The sequence below is a fragment of the Sciurus vulgaris genome (assembly GCF_902686455.1).
Source record: "Sciurus vulgaris genome assembly, chromosome: 5".
NCBI classification, from domain to species: domain Eukaryota; kingdom Metazoa; phylum Chordata; class Mammalia; order Rodentia; family Sciuridae; genus Sciurus; species Sciurus vulgaris.
The window spans coordinates 96,883,819-96,896,429 of NC_136465.1; positions in this window are offsets into that span (position 1 = coordinate 96,883,819).

Genomic DNA, 12,611 nt, shown 5'->3' on the forward strand with positions numbered 1-12,611 from the left:
TTGCCTAATTTTTATCCTGTCTGAATCTGTTTCTCCTGTGAAAAATGGAAACAATGGTCTGGGGATGTGACTCAATGGTAGAATGGTTGCCTAGCATGCTGAGACCCTGGGTTCTATGCCCAAAACAAAACAAGGCAAATGAGAATTATAACTATTTTGATGGCTTTTAGAATAACTTTTTTGTAAAAGTAGCTTTTGCAGAATATTCCTTGAACAAATATTAACTATTATATAAATTAGTGTACATTTAATTTTTTTATCTTCTCTTATATAATCATAAATAGTACATTCAGCAAGTATGTATCAAAAATTGTGAAGGTTCTGAGATTACATTCCACCTGCAAGCTAACAAATTTAATTTATCACTGTTTCATGAATACTAGTGGGAGATATAGCACTCCTGGATCAAAGACAAAAGAAAATTTATTACTGACATCAATGACAATAGAATAATACCATTTTTGCTCCAGATCATTAGCCTCAATTTCAACAGTGAAAAGGACCATAAGAAGTGTGTAAATACAGAGAGTTGTTTCATAGGACAGGAGCCCTGAGTTTAAGGAACACAAATCTTTTAAAAGAGAATTATGCCTGCCACTGCTACAGAAGGAGATGCTTTCTCAATCTTTAAAGCCTATACAGAAAAACCTTCGCTTTGTTTTGAGGGACACTGTCACTGTCTTTCAAAACTATTTACCATACGAATATGAAGAGATAATGGGAAACAAAGGCAAGCCGTGTTTTGCTCACGAGACATGCAGAAATGTAATAAGCATATGGAAAATTGGCCTCCAGCACTATGATTTATGCAGTATAATCGAAAGACAACATTAATGTAATTAATGAGTGTTGGCCATAACAAAATAACTGGGATAGGTCTCATTATTTTATAGTAAGCTAGATAAATGGAAAAATATAAGTGACAATGATTTTCATCCATTGGACAACAAATAACAGGATTTTGGTTCCTGAAAGAGGGAAATGAATAAGGTGAGACTATTAGTAAACTGAAAAAACACAAGTCACAGGAGCTCACATAGGGAAACACTTAACTTCTAAACACCCAGAGTCAAGAGTCCTTGTGCAATACCTGACCATCAGTGGAGATCTCAGATAAGTCATGCCTTAGTACTAGAGCTAAACAGTCTTTATTCTGTCTTCTTTTGATCAGAAGGGAGGAAAGAGGGATGGGGCATGGGAAAGTACTGAGGAATGAAATCTTCCAAATTGAGCTATGTCCATGTATGAATATACCACAATGAATCCTGCTTACATATATAGTTATAATTCACTAATTAAAATAGTAATAATAATGATACAAAGAAGAACAGTAGAGTAGAGCAAGCAGATCAGTGGGATGGTGAGGGGAGAGAAAGGGAAAGTACTGGGGAATAAGTTTAAAAACATTATGTTATGTGCATGTATGAATATTGCATAATGAGTCCCACTATTGTGTATAATTGTAATGCACCAATAAAAATACATTTTTTAAAAGTTTGAAAACAAGGTTTAAAAGGATAAAGTTGGCTACAAATAACTTAATTACCCCCTAAAAAAAAAACAAAAAACAACAAAAAAAACCCCCACTGCTCTTTAAAGGAATAATATAAAATCCAGCATTTGAAAATATAAAACCCACAATCTAATAAAAGATTGCCACATATACAAAGAAGCAGGGAAATGTCACACATTAATGAGAAAAAATAGAATATATCATATAACTGATTAATAGAAACTTACCCAGAAAAGACTGAGATGATATAATTAGTATCTAAGGGCTTTTAGGAACATAAAAATTTCATGATTATAATGAATAGAAAAGTGGAAAATATAAAAAATCCAAATGAAACTTCTAGAGATGAATAATACAACTCTGATTCAAAATATACTTTCAGAGATAAAAGGAGTTTAGAAATTGTGAAAGAAATTGAGAACTTAAAATATGGTAATAGAAATTGCCTAAATAAAGAAAAAAAGCTAAAATTTTAAAGGAAACTGTGATCTTGGGGAAATATAAAATGGGAGATGATATATGTAATTGAATGTCAAAAAGAAGAAATTTCACAAATTTGATGAAAACTACAAACTCAGATCTATGATTCTCAACAAGAGGAAATTTTGGAACTATTAATAAATTTTAAAAATTAAAAAGTAAAATATAAAATAAAAAAACAATATGTGTAGAAAAAATGAATCCCAGTATAATTCTTGCCTGAAAACATGGATAGAAGACAACAGAATGACATCTTTAAAACAACAAAAAAATAAAGTACCTATAATTCTATATCCAGTAACATATAGTTGAAAAATTAGATGTATAAATAAATATTTTTCAGATTAAAAAGAGATTCAGAACATCATCTCTAGTAGATCTACTCTGTAAGAAATACTGTAATACTTTAGGCAGAAGGAAAATAGTATCAACTAGAAATTTATATACAAAAGAAGAAGCGGTAGAAACATTAAATAAGTGAATAAATGTTAAAACAATAACCTCTTTAAATCTCTTTAAAATAAAAATTACTTCTTGAAGCAAAAGTATTAATAAGGAGTTCTGATGTTTATAGATAACCATAAATTATATGTCACTAAAATAGAACATCAGATGGAAAGAAAGAATAAATAGAAATAAATTATTGCAAGGATGTTATATTATAGATAAAGTGAAATAATATTAGTTGACAGGATATTGTGATGTTTTAAAAATGAACTTTGTAAACCCCAGAACAATCAACAAAATAGTAAAACAAAGATGCACAGGTAATAAGTTAAGAGTAAATATTAAACTGAACATTAACATTTAGTCAATAGATCCAAAAGAAGGAAGTAGGAGAGAGGAAAAGGAACAGAGTACAGATGGGACTAGTAGTATCAACTAGAAAGGTAGTGGATTTAAATCTAATCATATCCATACATATATTAAATATAAGCTTTAAATTAAAAAGTCACATCCAATTATATGTTGTCCAAAAGAATCCCACTTTAGACATAAAGATTTAATAGGTTAAAAGGGAAGTGAAAAAATACATAACACAAAAACACAAATTACAAGATAGCTAGAATGTCCATATTAACATCAGAATAGTTAATGCTCAGAACAGAGAATAATATAATGGATAGAAGAGGAATTTTGACCCTTATAAAGAGATCAAATCAAAAGGAATAACAGGGAAAACTGTGTTAATTTAATTATAAAGCTTTTAAATAGATGAAGCAAAAACCAACAGAACTGAAAGGGGAAAAAGAAAAATCCACAACTATCTACAGTTAGGTTAGAGGCTTAAACATTCTTCTCTTAGGAATTGGTAGAGCTAGTAGGTAGAAAAATCAGAAGGTACAAGCTCTGAACAATACTATCAACCATTTTAACTCAATTGACATGTCTGGAACACTGTATCCAACAACTGCAAAGTATACATCTTTTCAAAATGCACATACAGTTTTTTCATTTTTCATTTTCTAATATGGGCAACTTTGAAACAAATCTCAATACATTATAAAAGGTTGATCTTGAACATAAGGTATTCTCTAATTTCCATGGAATTAGATTAGAAGTAAGTAACAAAACAATGTCTGCAATAACCACAGATATTTTGGAATTTAAAAACACTTTCTATTAAGTGCCCATGGGTAAAAAAAGAAAGCACTGGGAAAATTAGAAAATATCTGAATTGAGTGAAAATGAAACACACATAAAAATTTATGATAAGCTTCTTCAGAGAAATTGAGGGAAATTTATAGTTTTATATGTGCATATTAGAAAAGAAGAAGGTTCTATAAAAATGATCTGAAAAATAAGAAAAAGAACAAATTCAATGCAAAATAAATAGGAGGAAGCATATAATTAAGATAACTTCAGAAATCAATAAAGTAGAATAAACTATAAAAACAAAAGATTAATGTTGTATAATAGCAACAAAATTGATAAATATCTGATATGGTTTAGATGTAAAATATCCCCCAAAAGCTCGTGCGTGAACCAATGCAAGAACTCAGAGGTAAAATGATTAGATTACAAGAGTTGAAAACTTGTTAGTGCATTAATCTCCTGATAGGGATTAATTGGCAGGGATTAACTGGTAGGCCTTAGGATGTGGTTGGAGGAGATAGGCCACTGGGGTCATGACTTTGGGGTTTATATTTTGTTCCTTGTGAGTAGAACTCGCTCTGCTTCCTGATAGCCACAGTCTGAGCTTCCCTCTTCCGCATCCTTCTGATATGATATTCTGTTTCACCTTAGGCCCAGAGTTAAGGAGTCAGCTGTCCATGAAATGAGGCCTTTGAAATCATGAGTACCAAATAAACTTTTTTTCTTCTAAAATTGTTCTTGTCAGTTCTTTTGGTCACAGCAGCAAAAAGGCTGACTAAAACATTATCTAAATAGGTTGATCAAGAACTTACAGAAACAGAACTTTTTAGTGTAAGAAATGAATTAGGGAGAATTACTACAAGTCCTACAGACAGGATATGTTAAAGAATACTATAAAGAGAGCTGAAGATATAGCTCAGCAGTAGAGCACCTGTCTAGCATGCACAAGGCACTGGGCTTCATTCCTAACACCACAAAACAAACAAACAAAAAGCCCTACAGAATATTATGAAGAACTTTATGCCAGTAAATTTGAAACGTAGCTGAAATGGACAAACTCTTTGAAGGCCTAAACTACCAAAATCAATTTAAGAAGAAATGGAAGCTTATATTCCTATATGAAACATATAAAAAGCAATTTACAAACCATAAAAGTCGTGATGATTTAAAATTGTATGATTGGGTACTTTTTAGTATATTCACAAGGTTGGGCAACCATATCTACTGTCTTATTCCAGAACATTCTCATCACTGCAAAAGAAGACTTCATATCCATTACAGTTATTCCCATTCATTCTTCCTCTTATCTCTCGGCAACCACTAATCTTTCCATCTGTTCATTTGCCTCCAATGGATATTTAATAGAAATGAAATCATTTGGCTTTTTTTCTGATTAGTATGTTTTCAAGTTCCAGCCTGTTAGTAGGATGTAGTGTTTTATTCCTCCTTTGGGCTGAATAATATCTATTCTATGCTACATTTTTTATTCATGTGTCAGTTGATGAACATTTACTCTTTCTGCTTTTCCGATGTTTTGAATAATGCTGATAAAAATATGCATGTGCAAATTTGTGTATGAATATGTTTTCAATACTCTTGAGTGTATGCTCAGGAGTGGAATGTTGTATCATTTTATAAACTATAAACTATAGGTTTATCTTTCTGAGAAACTGACAAAACTTTTTTCCACAGCAGTTGCATCATTCATTAACATTTCTATCAATAGTGAATGAGGGTACCAATTTCTGGGCATCATCAACAATATTACCAGGGTAATATTGACTTCACAGAGTAAGTTAGGAAGCATTTCCCTTTCTGGAAAAAGGAAATTTCTCTTTTTGGAAAAATTTTGTGAAGTATTGACAGTAATTCTTCTTAAAGCATTAGGTAGAATTCACCAGTGAAGTTATCTAATCCCAAACTTTTCTTTGTGGAAACTTTTGTTGCTAAGGCAATCTCTTTGTTGTAGGCCTACTCTAATTTTCTATTTTTTTAGAATGATTTTTGATAGTTTTATCTTTCTACAACTTTGTCCATTTCATCATTGTTATCTAATTTCTTGGCATACAATTGTTCTCTTGTACTTTATATTTCTATAAAGTCAATAGTCATGTCCCCTCTTAGAATCATGATTTTAGTAACCTTGAGGTTCCTCAAATGGTTTTCCTTTTGTAACTCATGAGATACCCTCCTAGTTCTCCTATTTTTGTTCATTTCTTTTAAGAGTATTTTGGTGGCTTCTTTTTTATGCTTTTAAATAATGGTGTTGTCTAGGACTCTGGCTAGACTCTTTTCTGTTCTCATTCTTTTAAGCTCTCCCAACTCAATATCATTTACTGCCATGATGTAAAATACTTTATGTATGTGAACAACTCTCAATGCTGCCTTTCGGGAAGAAATCTTATTTCTCAATGCTAGATAATACCTGTATTTAGAATCTCTATTTTAATGTACCAAATTCACCCCAACATGTTCCAAGTTAAAGGTATCTACATCTCCTTCCAAGCTAAAGATATCTATATCTCCTCACACTAAATTTGTTATGTCTGTGTTACCTAATTCAGTGATTGCTGTGAACATTAATCTAAGTATCCAAGCCACAGATCTAAGTTTTGTATCACTTCCCAATTCATCCAGTGATCAAGATCTAAAGATAATACTTTTCTGTTTCTCAAATTTTTCCCCTTTTATTTATCACCACTGTTTTGGTTCTCATTCAGACCTTCATCACAGTCATATGGATGTAATCAACCGCCTATTAATTATTCTTTTGGCATCAGGTTTTCTATGACTTCAATCCAGACTCCAACCTGCAGCCACATTGCTCTTTCTACAACACAGGTCTGTTCAAGTTATCAATACTACAACTGTGGGGCAAGAATTAACTCCTTCCTTTGGTCCTTCTACATCCTCCAGCCATTTATCTTAATTACCTTATTCCATTACAATAAATACTCTCATGACATCAATCTTCATACTGAGCTATTTCGTACTTCAATGTCTTTGTTCTCACTGCTCCTGGTATATTTTTGCCTAAATTTTTCTCTTTCTTTCTTCCCCGAAGTCCATTTGTTAAACACATTTATTTTTGGAGGCAACTCTTTCTCATTTAAAAAATCTTTTATCATTTTCCAATTTCTCTGATGGGGTTAATTGCATTGCTTCGTTCTTTCAGCCCATGTGTTTCTTTAACCTCATTTCAGTCCCCATAACACTTTATTGGACATATTAATTAGCATATGTCTTTTTCTCTTCTATATTGTAAGATGCTCAATAGCAGAGCACTTGTCTCTTCACCGTTGCATTCTCATCTGGGAATTATAGATGCTTGAAATGCATGTGGGAATGAGTGAATGAACAAATGAATGTGATATTGCTAGATCACAGTCCTTTTGGACTAATGAGTAGTGTGGAGAGTTGGGAGGGAGGCATTTTAAATCTGAGGAAACAGTACAAAAGCCCAGAGAAATGAAACTCATGGAGCATTGTAGAAACCAAAAATTTAGAAAATTGATGATGGGAAGGAAATGAATTGCAGCATGGTGAAGTGTGCCATGGTGAGGTTTTGAACTCTGTTCTGGAAGCAGTGGAGACTTGTCTTAAGGAATTGCATCTGAAACTTCCTCAGCTCCTCTAAAGCATTTCCTGGAGAGTTCTACTATCTTATGCTCTAATCTCTAAAACCATTTCTTTCTTTGAAAGCTATTATTTGCTTATTATACCAACCGAGATTTACTAACCATAAAATTCCTGAAGCAGAAGGTTTCTATTCCAAAAATATATTATTTCAGTTGTGGTACAAGTAGACATCACTTCTCATTGTCAGTTGAGTCCTATAAACAAGAAGTAGATGAGGAGCAGAACATATCTGTTTTTCTTCTTTTTTTCCTGAATGCCAGTTCCTCCACATATGCATATGATTTTAAAACTTAATTCCCAGTGGTTCCTTATGAATTCACACCTTCTTTCATAAGATTATCCCCGTAACCTCAAACTCATCATTAAAATATTGCTGTTTGTCCATGAAACATGAACTTGTGCACTATTTTGAAAGTAAATGCTTATATACTCATAAATTATTTACAGTTGCTAGGATATACTATACATACAGGGATACTTTTCTCCTCTCTTTTATGTGTCTTTGAAATACTATATGCCTATCTTCCTATCAATTATCTATCTATCTATCTATCTATCTATCTATCTATCTATCATCTACCTACCTACCTACCTACCTACCTACCTACCTACCTACCTATTTAATTCATACATTCTTTTACAGGGGAAATAATTCATCTAGAATAATCTGGTTGTCTGGGGAAGGAAGTCAGCTTGAAAATTTTTAAATAACCACCTATATACTCTAGGGCCATCACTGAACAATAGAGGAGGAACCCAGTACAGTAACACCTTTCACAAGTAGGCAAATTGAGCTACAAAGAGGTAAGATGGGTTTTCCAGGGAAAAACAGCCAATTTGGAGCAGAGGTGAGACTGGGAGACTGATTTCCTTTTTCATGGCTATATTTATTTCAGTGAAACATAGTAGGATGATTTTAATGGGACATAATGCAATTAAACTGTTACCAACAGTTCCAGAAGAAATTCAGAATAAAGGAAATAAAAAGCAATCTATAAAGGTAAAAGGATCAAATTATTTCTTTTAAATTTTAGATTATCAAGTTTGGGTCAATTATCTAACACTTTCAGTATGTGAAAGACAATTTAAGACAGAATAAGTAAGCAGCTCCCTAGCATCTCATCCAAGTTTAGAAGAAGAAGGAATGAACTTCATATAAGGGTATTTAGACTGCAAATGAAGAACTAACTCCAAGAGTTGGAGAAAATACTAGATTCTCTGAGTAAGACCATAAAATCTTCTCTTAGAGATTTTTAAAATAATAGAACAAACCACCTTATCATGTACATGTAGCTCTATGCAGAAGACTGGGTTTGGATGAAATTCCAAAGTCTCTGATTTTATTATTCTGTAACATTACTAGTGGAAAAGAACAAATTTCCATGTGGCAACTTTCAGACAACAGCTGAGCTATGACTAAAGCTATGAAATATTGCCAGTGGATTATAACCTATCTTATTAATAATTTTTGCTATTATTTTAATGTAAACACTTTTTGCATAGAGGATAATATATCAGCATTGAATAGGATATATATGTGTGTGTGCATATATATGTGTATATAGAATATGTATGTGCATATATATGTGTGTATATATAATATATAATATAAATTTTAATCTCTCTTTTGACCTTTAGCTTTTGTGTAATTTATGGTTCCACATTCCCCAAATGTTTACATCATGAGTAATTTAATGGTTCTCCAAGACAGAGACTTCCAACCAGTTGAATGATCTTTGAAATTTAGTTCTATGTGTTTGAAATATGATATAAATTCAATTAAATCTAGTAAAATTCTTTTTGAGACTTTCCCATATAGAGATACTAGAGAAATAAAAATTAAAAAAAAAAAAAAAACATGGTGCCTAACTTTAAGAAACAGACTCTGTGGAATAGAAAAGAGATACATCTATACTGATAGTGCACTTATGTCAAAAATAAAATACTATGGCAAAATAGGTGGGGAGACAGGTCATTTCAAGTGGTAAGTGATTTTTAGAGAAGCCAAAATGGCTGACCAAAGGACTCTGTGCTGGGCCTAACTATGAAGAAGCCATGAGAGTGGATTTTATCTCAGGTGAATATCTCAGTAACATCTTCTCTTTCTGCTTGACCTTATTCAGGACCACATCAGGTCAATTAATATATTTTAACTACTTTGAACCTTAAAGGAAGAGGTTTCAGTTTTTTTCCTCCTTACAATTCTTCTGTAATCTTAGTGGATGTGTCAGGATTAGGGTAGAGAGAGCATTCACTTAAGTGTCCTTTTATGCATTAAAGAGCTTATTTCTATTGATCTCTAATGAGTTCTAAGTTCTTTTAAAAGTAACTTCTTTAGGACTTTTGTGTGTGTGAGTCTGTGTGTGTGTGTGTGTGTACTCCCATATGCAGGCATGTGTGTGTTAAATTTAGTGCTCAAAAGGAGCAAGGAGTTCAGCTCTAGGTGCTTCATTCTGGCTGCATCACTAACTACTATTGATTTTGGATAACTCACATAAAAATCCCTGAGCCTCACTTCCCTTATGCAAAAAAATGGAGGGCTGGAGCTATATAGTTTCCCAGTTGCTTTCAGGTCTAGATAATTCTATAATTCTTTTCTATGATTTAAATTTAATTTGTAGGCAATTACACCCTTGTGGGTTGTTCCAGAAGCTTCATTCCCAACTATTAGGTTCATTTTTGGTCATCAGCTTGATTTAGCCAACTCCTGATTACTACTTTCAGATGCTCGTGGATCACTGATAGGTGGTCCAGATCTTTTGTAAGCAATTGGTTGGATAGGGGGCTGCCCCAGAGCCCAATATAGGCCAGATTTATCCCAGTAAAGAGAGAGAACCAAATCAGCCTTCACAGACTGGTGAATTCCAAGGCAAGGTACCCCTGGCTCCACTTTAGAATGTTCTTCTCAAACTGTCTAACAGTTTGTTCACAAACACAAATTCCTATGGCAACCTAATAAAAAGGAATTGAAGGAAGAAGGAAAACTTCACAAAATTCCTCTAGGCTCCCCACAGGGGTTACTTTGTGAGACTATCATAAGACCTAATGCAAGGGTGTAGCCCTTTCATGAAATTACCCTACACTGTGTTTTTCTGATGTATGGTGTTCACATCAAATCCGAAATGAATCCAAGCTTTTACCCTCAGACACAACACAAATGTTTTGGGAGGTTCCAAACAACTTTGGTTTGTTTTTAAATTTTAATAAGTTCAGTACTTCCTGGGTTTGGCCAGGCCAGATACACCACAGGACGTTTCCAGCCTGAAACCAAAAAGCGTGCAGGCACTCACAGAAGAGACTGATGCAGTGAGCTTTCCATCCCACTTGCCAGACCTTAAAACATCTCATGTGGTTAGCTGACTTGTGGTTATACCTACCCAGAGCACATAATATATGAAGGGAGATTTTATGTATTGGCTGCCTCTAGTGCCCTATGCATGCACTAGCCCACATATATAAGTTTCTCTCATGATATTTCTAGGAAGGAAGGAAGACTGGCCTTTTCATTAAGAAGATGAATGGGAATGTTTCTTGACAGCAAGGACAATGTTTCCATGTTCGATTTACTCTTAAAAGAACTCCAATAGTAATTGCAGTTGATGAGGAGGAAATTGAGGCACTGACATTTTGAATAATCCAGTTCAGGATTGAGTAACCCATTCACAGTATTCAATTCAACAACTATTTAATTGAATGCCACTGCCCGAGTACCAGTGTAATTACAGACCCTGTGGAGGATTAGAAACTTGTAAAATGTTAGAGCTTTGAAAACCAAGTGGTCATTCAGGAAACCACGACATAGTATCTGGCCTCAAAGAGGTTACACTTGGTTTAGGAGATAATATTAACCCCCCATGAATCTCATGACAATTAAAGGAGTAGGGCAAGTGTCTCCTTTAGCCACTTTTCTGCCTGTCTACTTCTTTTCACAGCTAAGCTTGTGACAGCCGCATTTGCACTGATACCCTCTATTTTCTTATTTCCCAGTTTCTTGGAAGAGGGGTCAAACTTTCTAAAATAAAGTCCAAATAGGCACATTTTCATGTGCATCTGATGAGTCTTTCCTCAGGGGGCTGAATTGTGAGTTCTTTTGTTCATTCATACTTGTGCCTAATCAGTTACAAAATATTGTAGAATTTTCTTTATTAACATCATAAGTATTCCTTCTTTGGTTCTAATACCATTATCTGGGATCAAGACCGTATCATATATTACCTTTCTATTGAAGAATCTATCAGGCTCTTGACTTTGGACTCACTGTCAATCTATCCTATTGAGTATTATCAAAGTTACCTCCACAAATGCAATCAACCAATTTCTTCATTTTAAATACATCATTAGCTTCACTTTATTGTAGGAGAGACTCAAAATCCTTAACATGATAAGCAAGACTCTTCAGAGTCTGGGTATTCTTCATATCTTCACTTTTCCCTGCATACTAGTCACTCTCAACCATTTGTGGTTCTGGGACAGCATGAGTGATGTTCCTCACCTCTGTGCCTTATTCATCCTTGAGTAAATTCAGGGAAGTGAACCTTCTCCTTACATCCTAATCCACTTTGTCCATACTCTAAATGCAAGAATTAAAAAATAAAGAAACAAGAAACCAGTAAGGCATATTTGGAAAAGTAACAGTCTCATCTGGCTGAGCTGAGGGTCTTGGTGGACCTCAAAGGCATATGCTATTGTTTTGATCTTGAATGTTTCCCAAGGTCCATGCGTTGAAGGTTTGGTCCTCCTGTTGGTGCTATTGGGAAGTGGTAGAACCCTTCGGAAGTGGGGCCTGGTGGGAGGAAGTTAGGTCATTGGTAGCATACCTTCAAGGATATATCAGGACATAGTCCCTTCCTCAGTCTCCTTTGCTTCCTGGACTGCATGAGGTAAGTGACTTCCTCCTTAATGTTCTCCTGCCCTAAAGTATTCTATGACTACAGACCCAAAGTGGTAACAGGTTATGAAACCCTGGGTGAAACCTCTGAAACCACAAACCAAAATGAACCTTTCCTCCTCTATAACTTGATTATTTTAAGTATTTTGTCACAAATGGAAAGATAACCAATAAAGAATAGAAGATGAAATGGGTAGTCATTTACAGATTTTAACTGGGGAAGTTACTTGATTAGATTTGCATTCTAGAACCTTATATCAGTTGTGAAATAAAATAAAATGGATTGTAAAAAAGTCTGTAATAGGGCTTCAATGAGGGCAGACAATGCAGCCATAAAAGCAAGAGAAATGATTACAGAGATATTTATTGAAGTCTTTGAGTTTGATTTAAGTGAAGTGGAGAATTTATCTGCTGAGTCAATGATCGAGTACTAGGAATTTCTATAGGTACTAGAGATGTGAAAAATTAAGATAATGCATTTGCTTCTACAGAAAC